A 12,347-nucleotide genomic window follows, 5' to 3' on the forward strand; every position below is an offset into this window, starting at 1 on the left:
GTACCATCATTATTTATTCTTAAAACCTTTATGGTATTGAAATATAAAATGAGAATACAGAAATAATGGAGACGTCTACATCACATATATAGGAGGCGGTCCAAGAACAATAAAAAGAGGATGTGAGATGCTTGAAACCTGGTCTCAGTTTCTGCTTCTGGGTAATTCAATCTAGGCCTTCACATTTTGCTGAGATAGCTTTCTGTTCTTCACTAAATAATACTTTTAAAAGGCAGCTAAACCCTATATTCTGAGCACTTCACACAGTTCTTGGCTTGTGTATGCACACACTTCAAGGTAAATAATATATTTGCTATAAACAATTTTAACCTATTAATGTTTTTTTTCCATCCACCTGCATCTTTTCCTTTAAGCCTCCATAATGTAGCAAATTAGAAACCCACATGGACATTAAGTCCTCTTGGGGGGCCAGTTGATAAACAGATAACATAAAAAATACCAATTTACCATCAATAAATCTCTTTGCACCTGTACTTAACCAGGATCTCAATCATTATCTGTATATTTGGCCACTTAAAACTTTTATTTACCCAGATATTTTCACTGTAAATTGATTGAAGTTTCTATTTCAAGAGATCATTTTCAGCACAAAAACTTTTTAACATTCTTCCCAATTTGACATTTTTATAATGTACATAACAGTAAACCCAGCAATTCCAGTTTAGACTATTTTATGGAAATAGTTTTCAACATGCATGAAAATTCAGGTATAAAATGTCCATTGCAGTATTGTTCATATGATGGAAAGAGTACTAAGATATATTTTCTAGTGTGAAAGAATCAAGACACAGAACATTAGAGCAGAAAATATGAACCAAATTGTATAAAGTAAGAATCATTGCTATATAATTATATACCCACTCACAGCACACAAACATACACATATTAAATGTATAGAGAAAGGTTTGGATAAAATGCACATTGATTTGTTAAAACTAATCAATGTTACTTTTGGGATGGGAAGAAGGGAGGGAGGCTCAAGAAGGAGGTGATAAATGTATAATTATGGCTGATTTGCATTGTTGTACGTCAGAAACAAACACAACATTGTAAAGCAATTTTCCTCCAATTAAAGACTGAATTTAAAAACTAATTACTTTTCATGAAGAGAATGAAATATGGACAATTTGCTGAAAAGAATTTTTATTATTTATTTTACATGCTTATGTGTTGCTTGAATTTTTTTAACAAAGAATATTTATGTAGTATTTGATTTTTGCTACTTCAAACACATAGCTATAGGAAAAAAAATAAAAATTACTTTAAAGAAGGAAGAAATTAACCACACTTTGTATTGCCTTTTCAAATACTTGCTAACTGCAAAAGCCTTCCTCTCTTTTCTCTGCATTCTCCTGTACTTGAGTTATGTGTCATTCTTTTAGTATTTGTTGAATTCAATAATATTTATTAAAACTCTGCTGCTACTGCTGCTGCTCTAAGTCACTTCAGTCATGTCCGACCCTGTGTGACCCCATAGACGGCAACTCACCAGGCTCCCCCGTCCCTGCGATTCTCCAGGCAAGAGTACTGACTGAGTGGGTTGCCACTGCCTTCTACTGAGTTCCAGTTATGAGTCAGATATTAATCCTGTCCTCAAGGAACTCACAACTGAGAGAATAAAAGAAATGCATTAACAATAAAGCAATGAGCAGATAGATGGCTAATATATAGCAAGTATGAACAGAGTGTTATGGGCTTTGTTGCAGGCAGAATTCTAAGATGGACCTCAATATTCTCAGCTGATTTGTCACTGGCTTTGGCCTTTGGGAAGCATAGGCAGGGGATGGGATAGTGAAGGTTAGTTCCAGGGATTTCTACATTTTCTTTCTGCTCAGTCACACTGCTACTGAGCACATTCTGTACACCAGGTGCTGTCTTAAGAAGAGTACTCTTTTTACCTCGTTTAATCCTCGTAACCTACATTTGAAGTCAAAATTATAATTATCCCCACTTAAAAATGATGTTAGAGAAATTACTATGAGCCCCAAGAGAAAAACAGTGGAGCCAGTATTCTAGAATAAGCAACCTGACTTCAGAGCCCATACCCTAACTGTTATCATGCCCTATAATCATCTTGGATAACCTGAATCTATTGCTTCAGGGAGGAAAAATAATACAAGTTTTACTCTTTACGATATTCATTAGGGTTTCTTGAAAAAAAAATCAAGTGAATCCAGCATAAATATTTTATTTTATCCCCACACTCAACAATTTTCTCTCCTTTTCACAGAAAGACATGATGTTATTCGGTGTATTTTAAAACCTTTCCTACTGCTGCAATACAGCATGAAAATTGGATGAGAGCTCTATTTGCCTCTATTTCTGATTTATACAGTCTTGAGTGAATATATTTGTGTCTTAGCTTCTAGCATGATATCAAAAAGTAGTCTGTGATGAGTACTCTGGCTATAATTTCTTAGGATCCAACCACCTAGCACCTTCTCAGAAATTCATCACATACATGTTGCCTTCTCTGATATATTACCATTATGATTGTGACTTAAGGGGTTTGTACTTTAAAATAAAAATAAAATAGTAATGGTGATGTGGATCTTGTCTCTTGGTTCAAGCTCCTCGATTCTCAAGAGTTACAGGTATCTCACAGCAAGGTTACACATGATGTTTTAGAACATTGATGGTTTATCATTTGTGCTATCATTGATGCTCATTTCTAAAATACTATGCTTAAATAATTGAAATAGTGACAGATCTTTGAAAATGTACCCAAATGTTGTGGTTTGGATGTGTGTCAAAAGTCCATTAAGTTTAGCCATGAATGCCAAAAGTTGAATTTCCCTGCTATGGGACAATGGTGGTTTAAAAAAAAAAAAAGCCTTACCTGCAAGTAAGCATTACATATTATGCAAAGGTCAGTTTCATTATATTAGAATTAATAATTATTTATTTAATTAAAATACCTACTCTCTACCATCCAGCATGCCAGTTAATAGGAATAAAAAGAAGATCACATCTGAAAATCCCCAGTCCGGTCAGAATTAGACAGTTGGACATATTTGAGTACAGTTGAGAATACATGACAGACACACAGCTAGAATGCACATGCTCTGGAAAGCCACAGGATTAACACTTAATGATGAAAAATGGAAGCACATGCTGGATTTTGAAATAGATCAAGACAAGTAGAAGTCTTTAGGGAAAAGAAAGAAGTTTCATGTGTTAGGCAAAGTAACAGTCTGTGCAGAACCCGAGAGATGAGTGAGGAAGTATGACCCTTATGTGGAACATTAAGGATTTCTTCATGACTGGACTGTGGATCCTGAGGTGAGACTTGGCAAGTTGAAATAAATGGACAGGCTTGAGTCAGAGTAGAAAGAATTTTTTATTAAGCAATTTGCTGTTTATCCTGGAAGCCCCTGGGAACCTTTAGCTTAAGTGGTAGAGTAATATAATTATAAATTATATTATGTTATATTATATTACTATAACACTAAGCTCTTTTGTATTAGAACTCTTATGCTGTCAATCTGCAAATTGTACACACCACTTGGTGATTAAAAAAAATTAAACTAGAAATAAGAACTTCCTCCATGTGATAAAGGGCACTGAAGAAAACATCACACTTAATGATGAAAATTGGAAAGCTTTCCCCCTAAGATTAGGAAAGGACAGGATGTCTACTCTAGCCATTTTTATTCAATATAGTATTGAAGGTTCTAGCCAGGGAAATTAGGCATTTTAAAAGAAAGAAAGAAAAAAAGATATCCAGATTGGAAAGGGAAAAAGTAAAACTTACCTCTAATTACAGAGGGCATGATCTCCTATACAGAAAAGGCAAAGGACCATCAAAAGCAACAAGCTATTAGCTATTAGAGCTAATACATGAGTTCATCAAGGTTGCAGGATACAAGATCAATATACAAAAATCAATTGTATTTGTATACATTAGCATTGAACAATCTAAAAATGAAATTAAGGGAAAGTTTCATGAAAAATAACATCAAAATATTAAGATACTTTAAGAACATATTTAAAAAGACAAATGCCAGATTTGTGCACTGAAAACTGCACCACGCCATTGAAAGAAATTTTAAAAAGCCTTAAATAAATGGAAAGCTATCTCATGCTTTTCGATTGGAAACAAGATGACAATAATCCACTAATGGATGTACTGATTCAATGCAAACCACCATCAAAATCCTAGTTGCCATTTTGGCAGAAATTGATAAACTCTTCCTAAAATTCATATTGAAGTGCAAAGAACTCAAAATAATCAAAACAATCTTGAAAAAGAACAACAAATGTGCAGGATTCACACTTTCCAATTTCAAAACTTATTACAAAGCTACTGTAATCAAGACTGTGTGGTACTAGCAAAAGGATACACACCTAGATAAACAGAATCGAGATCAGAAAGAAACCTGCACATTTATGGGCAACAGTTTTGGGGTTTTTTTGGATAAGCTGGGTCTTCGTTGCTTCGTGTGACTTTCTCTAGTTATGGTGAGTGGGGCCTACAATTCGTTGTGACGTGCGGGTGTTTCATTACAGTGGCTTCTTGTTGTGGAGCACAGGCTCCAGGCTCACAGGCTTCAATAGTTGCAGCATGTGGGCTCAGTAGTTGTGGGGCCTGGGCTTCACTGTTCTGTGTCATGTAGGATCTTCTTGAATCAGAGATTGAAACCATGTCCCCTGCATTAGCAGGTGGATTCTTATCCACCATACCCCCAGGTAAGTCCTGGCAACTGATTTTTAACAAGGGTGGCAAGACAATTAAACGAGAGAAAATATAATGTTTTCAACAAATGGTGCTGGGACAACTGGATATCTATATGCCAAACAATGAAGCTGTACTCCTAACACTATATACAAAAATTAACTCAAAATGGGTCAAAAACCTAAAAATGAGAGCTATAATTGTTAACTCTAGAAAAAAACATAGGAGTAAACCTTCATGATCTTATATTTGAAAATAATTTCTTAGATAGTACTTAGAGTTAACAAAATAAAATAAATAAAATGAACATCACCAAAATTTAAAATTTTGTGCTTCAAATAATGCTATCAAGAAACTAAAAAGATTGCCCATAGACAGAATAGAAAAAAAAAACAACAACAACCACAAATCACATACCTGATAATGGTCTAGAATCCAAAATACAAAAGGAACTCTTAGAACTTAACAATGAAAAAGATAAATAATTCAATTAAATATGGGCAGAGGATTTGAATAGACTTTTCTCCAAAAATATATACAAATAATCATTAAGCACATGATAAGACGTACACCATCTTTAGTCAGTCATTCAGTTCAGTTCAGTCGCTCAGTCATGTCCGACTCTCCGCAACCCCGTGAATCACAGCACACTAGGCCTCCCTGTCCATCACCAACTCCCAGAGTTCACTGAAACTCATGTTCATCGAGTCGGTGATGCCATCTAGCCATCTCATTCTCTGTCGTCCCCTTCTCCTCCCGCCCCCAACCCTTCCCAGCATCAGAGTCTTTTCCAGTGAGTCAACTCTTCGCATGAGGTGGCCAAAGTATTGGAGTTTCAGCTTTATCATCAGTCCTTCCAATGAACACCCAGGATTGATCTCCTTTAGAATGGACTGGTTAGATCTCCTTGCAGTACAAGGGACTCTCAAGAGTCTGTAAATCAAAACCATAAGAGATATTACTTCACATCCACTAGAATGGCAATAATCAAGAAGATGGACAATACCAGGTTTCAGTGAGGATGTAGAGAAATCAGAGCCCTCTTGCATGGGTAGTGGGACAGCAAAACACTGCAGTTGCTTTGGAAAATAGTCAAGCATTTCCTCAAATGGTTAAATGTAGAATTACTACATGATCCAGCAATACCACACAAAAGCTAATACCCAAGAGAATTGATAGTATATGTTTAAAAACTTAAACATAAATGTGCGTGGCAGCATTATTCACATAGTCAAAACATGGAAACAGCTATATGTTCATTACTGATGAATAGATAAGCGAAATGAAGTATCTCCATGCACAAGGATATCATCCAGCCCCAAAAAAGGGAATGAATTATTGATACATTCTGCAACATGGATGAACCTTGGATACATTATGCTAAGTAAAAGAAGCCAGACAACAAGTGCTACATATTGTATGATTAGATTATATGAAATGTTCAGAATAGGAAAATACATAGAGACATAAAATAGATTGTCAGAAACTAGGAGTCTAGGGAAATAACAAATGACAACTGAATTCAGGATTTCTTTTCAGGGTGATTATTTTCTGAAATTAGGTAGTGGTATTTGCTGTACAATTTTGTGAATATATAAAAACCTACTGAATTGCATACTTTTAAAGTGTTAGTTTTGTTGTAACAATTAAGCCTCAATTAGAATTTATGTTATGTAAATTACATAGGAATAAGATCATTTTAAAATGAGCTATTAAAGTATGTGCTTATGTACAGTAGGTGTTTAATAGATATTTGTTGAAAGAAGGAATGCATCATAACTGATCAAAAACTGAAATTATAGAAAATAACAATATACTATAATTAAGAATTTAAAATAATCATTAGAAGTACATCACAAGATCAGAAAGCAATTATTTTTGAGAATGACAACTGTTACAGATGTTTAAATCATTTCCTTTAAAAAAAAAAGTACCAATTTTTCCAGGTAACTCAAAGTAGAAGTACAAACTCATAGATTAATATAGTGTTGTCAAAAATGACTTGACAATATTTATTCATAATGGACATTGAATTGGCTCATTTGTGTTTCTTTTAAGAACTGTGATCTTGCAATGGTTTCAGGTTAATGTGAAATTTTAGGAGAGATTAATCAAGTCTGACTTAACGACTGCTGCTGCTAAGTCTCTTCAGTCGTGTCCGACTCTGTGTTACGACTACAATCATGCTCATCCAAGAATTGTTCTCCAGCCCATTTTGTACCTAAGATTGATGAGATTTGTCTTTCACATTTCATTAGAAGACATATTTTAAAGGTCGGTTATATTCCATATAAATTTATTTAATCAAAGAGAGTGATCAATTTTGACTTCATTTAAGATGAATGTAAGAGAAAATGGAAGTTTAATAAAGCTGCTCTATAAATATTCATTCCTAACTTCTTTAGTTCCTATAAAAATGATCTTATCTGAATGTATATGAAACATGCACATATATGGATATGTGGGTGTCATATACACATACACAAACATGTACACATAGATATGAATTTTCAATATGTATGTGTTCAGTTCAGTTCAGTTCAGTTGCTCAGTCGTGTCCGACTCTTTGCGACCCCATGAATCACAGCACGCCAGGCCTCCCTGTCCATCACCAACTCCCGGAGTTCACTCAAACTCATGTCCATTGAGGCGGTGATGCCATCCAGCCATTTCATTCTCTGTCATCCCCTTCTCCTCCCGCCCCCAACCTTTCCCAGCATCAGAGTCTTTTCCAGTGAGTCAACTCTTCGCATGAGGTGGCCAAAGTATTGGAGTTTCAGCTTTAGCATCAGTCCTTCCAATGAACACCCAGGATTGATCTCCCTTAGAATGGACTGGTTAGATCTCCTTGCAGTACAAGGGACTCCCAAGAGTCTTCTCCAACACCACAGTTCAAAAACATCAATTCTTCGGCGATCAGCTTTCTTCACAGTCCAACTCTCACATCCATACATGACCACGGGAAAAACCATAGCCTTGACTAGACGGACCCTGGTTGGCAAAGTAATGTCTCTGCTCTTTAATATGCTATGTGTATATTCAGGCAATTAGAAACTGAATCATACCAGTTATATATTGCAAGCAAGAGAATTTTAACTACAAGTTGCATATTTATAACTAAAAATAAAAGATACATTTTTAAGCTCTGATGTTGTTAGCTTATTTAGAGAACACTGTTGTGTTGAAAGTAATCATCACTTTGACTCAAAGAGTGAGTATATGTCCTAATAAAGCTTAAAATTCTTGGTAATGATGGTGCATTTGCTCGGTATATGATAAACAGTTTTGAGATGCACTAATCCAATTGCTCCAAAATGAATCTAATTTTGGTAGCAATGTCTTTACTTCATAAAAGAATGAAAGCACTCAATCTACCCTGGCTTTGTTGTTGTTTAGTAGCTAAGTCGTGTCCTACTCTTGTAACCTCACCGACTGTAGCCCGCCAAGCTACTCTGTCCATGGGATTTCCTAGGCAAGAATATTGGTGTGAGTTACCATTTCCTACTCTGGGGGATCTTCCCAATGCAGGGACCAAACCTAAATTTCCTGCACTGACAGGTGGATTCTTTACCACTGAGCCACCAGGGAAGCCCAATCTGGCTTAGGTTTTATAACTAATATACAAATGCACCTACTTGCCAGACTGACAAGTGTCTCCAATTTATTTTGAAGCTCTTGATGTTATTCACTCCTTCTGTTGGGATATTGCTTTTCTTCAGTGGCATTCTCAAGATTCAGGGATCATAATACAATAATATTACATAATAGGCATCATCTCCTGGTCATTGTGCTTTCCGACAAAAAGAATATAGTGATGCTGCCAAAAGAGGATTGTGGAAACCTAAACACAAATGTAATTCAAAAGAAAAAGTACTCACTTTAATACTCACGACATCCCTTAGGGAACACCTGTCAAACCATCTTATTTCTCAAATTGATGAGCTGAGGTGCAGGGAGGCATGTCCAGTATCACAGATGGTGCACCTGGCATTTAACTCAAGCTCGTGACTTGTACCCCATGCCCGTTCTGCTACATCTGAAACTAACATGCATATCATTTCTGGATCAGTGCTTCTCCCAAATGTGGTAAAGATAGCACCGGAAAGTTTCTCTTTATTTTCCTTGAAGTTATGCATGCTGTTTTAATTGACTTTATAGTACTGGTACAGCAGCATTAAAACAACTCCAGGGAAAGAAATATTTCTCTCACAGCCATGACAGCTAACAAAACAAAACTGTTCTCATCAATCCATGAAAACTTCTAGACTTTGGCGATAAGCAAGCTTATATTCCAACATACACTGGATCATAGTAAAAGCAAGGAAATTCAAAAAATCTACTTCTGCTTCATTGACTATGCTAAAGCCTTTGGCTGTGTGGCTCACAACAAACTGCATAAAATTCTGAAAGAGATGGGAATGCCAGACCACCTTACCTTCTTCCTGCTAAACCTGTATGCAGGACAAGAAGCAACAGTTAGAACCAGACATGGAATAATGGACTGATTCAAAATTGGGAAAGGAGATGTCAAGGCTGTGTATTATCACTCTGCTTATTTAACTTATACGCAGAGTACATCATGGGAAATGCCAGACTAGATGAATCACATGCTGGAATCAAGATTGCCAGGAGAAATATCAACAACCTCAGATATGCAGATGATACCACTTTAATGGCAGAAAGTGAAGAGGAAATGAAGAGCTTCTTGATGAAGGTGAAAGAGGAGAGTGGAAAAGCTGACTTAAAGCTCAACATAAGATCGTGGCATCTGGTCCTATCACTTCATGGCAAATAGATGGGAAAATTTGGAAACAGTGTCAGATTTCATTTTCCTCAGCTCTAAAATCAATGCTGATGGTGATTGCAGTCATGAAATTAAAAGACTCTCACTCCTTGAAAGAATAGCTATGTCAAACCTAGACAGTGTTTTCAAAAGGAGAGACATCACTGTGCTGATAAAGGTCCATATATTCAAAGCTATGGTTTTTCCAGTAGAAATGTATGGGTGTGAGAGTTGGGTCATAAAGAAGGCTGAGCCCCTAAGAATTGACACTTTTGAACTGTGGTGCTGGAGAAGACTCTTGAGAATCCATTTTACAGCCAGGAAATCATACCAGCCAATTCTTCAGGAAATCAACCCTCAATATTCATTGGAAGGACTCAATATTCATTCGAAGCTGAAGCTCCAATACTTTGGCCACCTGATGGGAATAGGTGACTCACTGGAAAAGACCCTGATGCTGGGAACAGTTGGGAGCAAGAGGAGAAGGGGGCAACTGAGGATGAGATGTTTGGATGGCATCACTGACTCAATGGACACGAGCTTGAGCAAACTCAGGGAGATAGTGATGGACAGAGAAGCCTGGCGTCCTGCAGTTCATGGGGTTGCAAAGAGTCAGACATGACTTAGCAACTCATCACTAACAACAGTATTCACATCATTGCCATCTCATTGTGGTCACAGCATTGACCTCTGCTTTTCTTACTTAGCATAATTGCACATAGATACTCTATTGTTATACACATTTCATATTTCTCATCTTCAGAATCTGCCTGCTGCTGCAGCTGCAGCTAAGTTGCTTCAGTCGTGTCTGACTCTGTGCGACCCCATAGATGGCAGCCCACCAGGCTCCCATGTCCCTGGGACTCTCCAGGCAAGAACATTGGAGTGGGTTGCCATTTCCTTCCCCAGTGCATGAAAGTGAAGTCGCTCAGTCATGTCCGACTCTTAGCGACCCCATGGACTGCAGCCCACCAGGCTCCTCCATCCATGGGATTTTCCAGGCAAGAGGACTGGAGTGGGGTGTCATTATCTTCTGTGCAGAATCTGCCTAGGATGTTACTATTCTGAGCCCTATAAATAACTGCTTCTATAGATGGCATTTAAATAGTTTACCTTTTCATTTCTTTTCAGAGAGAGAGAATGTTACAATGAATATATTTTGAAGGTTTTACTTGCAGATTTTACTGTTTGATACTGAAATATGTGATTAACCTGATTAGTAATATCTCCAATTTTAATTCTTCTTTTTCTTCCTTGTCTCCTCCTCCCCTCTCCTTCCCCATCTCCTCCCTCCTTTTCCTCTCCTCTCCCTTCTCCTTCTTCTTTTTACAGCAAGATAGTCTAATGGATTAGGATGTGTGTGTTAAATTTACAGAGAAGCAAGCCTCACTTGGTGGATTGACACGTGTTAATGATTAATAAATGGAGGAAGAGTAAACCCTCCATTCTTCCCCTTCAAAAAAATAGACAAATCCACAATGCACCTTTCAGTATGAGCTGATATAGCTGTCTGGGCTGAGACCTTGAATTCTTCAAGGGATGGCACCTTGTGGCCATGGCAGAACTCATCAAAGTGACAGAAATGACTTGAGCTATTCTGCTGCCTCCCTCATGGTTTACAGACTCTAGAATAACTGTGACCACATTGCTTTGGAAACCACTCAGCTTCAGGGCAGTGAGAAGTGACCCTCCATGGTTTCAAGTTGTCTTCCCTTGCAACTATTAATATGCATGTCCAATAGCCAGGGGAAAACAACTCAGGAAAAGCATTTCAATAGTGAGACTCATGCTACTCTGAACAAAGGGACTAGCAGCATTACTTGCACTTGGTACTTGGAGATAGAACAGAGGAGCAGAATGAGGCAAAGGCGCTGGCATTTATTGAACACCTGTTATTGCGGTGGTTGGTGCTTTATAGATGTATTATCATATCTGGGTGTCATGATGAGGCTGAAAATTAAAGAGAGGAATTCCTGTTTTATAGGTCCCTCCCAAAGAGTAAAACACTTACTCAGGCTTGCTCAGTGGGTCAGTGGTTGAGCTGAGATGTGAATCGACATCCATCTAATTTCAAAGTGCTGGTTTAAATTGTTCTTGATTCTTTCTATCATTTTGTACCTCCAAAAGGCTCTATAAAATGCTGCTAATATTACATAAGGATGTCTTTCACTACATCCTCACCAACAATGGGTATAATTGATAAAACATTTTGCATATAGTCTAAATAATGTATTTTATATTAATTTATTATGTATTTCATGTTTGATAAACTATTATATACAGAAAATTATTGCTAAATATATTTAAATGATTATTAAATATATAAATGTATAAGTTATTATGAAGATTATTAAATATAGAAGATATTATAGAAGTAGAAAGATGACTATTTCTCTGTTTTTATGTGTTTATGCATTCACTACCCTGGCAGCTCAGTCGGTAAAGAATCTGCCTGCATTGCAGGAGACCTGGGCTGTATCATTGGATCAGGAAGATCCCCTGGAGAAGTAAATGGCAACCCACTGCAGTATTCTTGCCTGGGAAATCCCATGGACAGAGTAATATGGTGGTCTACAGTCCATGGGGTTGTAAGAGTCAGACATGACTTAAAAACTAAACCACTATCACCATGGATTCATTAATTCTTGAATATTAATTGCCTTCTTCTTTGATATATTAATATTACTATATTTATTTTGATATTAATATTATATTTATTTTAATATTATGATTGATTTTATTTAAGATTTCATTCACTAGTTATTAACTCATTCAAACAATTGCTAAATGCTTTGTGCTTTTCACTGGCCCTGTGCTAAACCCTAGGACTTTACAACTTCCCCCAGCAAGAGCTCAAGGTCTGCCTGG

Source organism: Moschus berezovskii, chromosome 1 (assembly GCF_049115385.1).
Source record: "Moschus berezovskii isolate FMDL1 chromosome 1, NW_MosBer_1.0, whole genome shotgun sequence".
NCBI lineage: Eukaryota > Metazoa > Chordata > Mammalia > Artiodactyla > Moschidae > Moschus > Moschus berezovskii.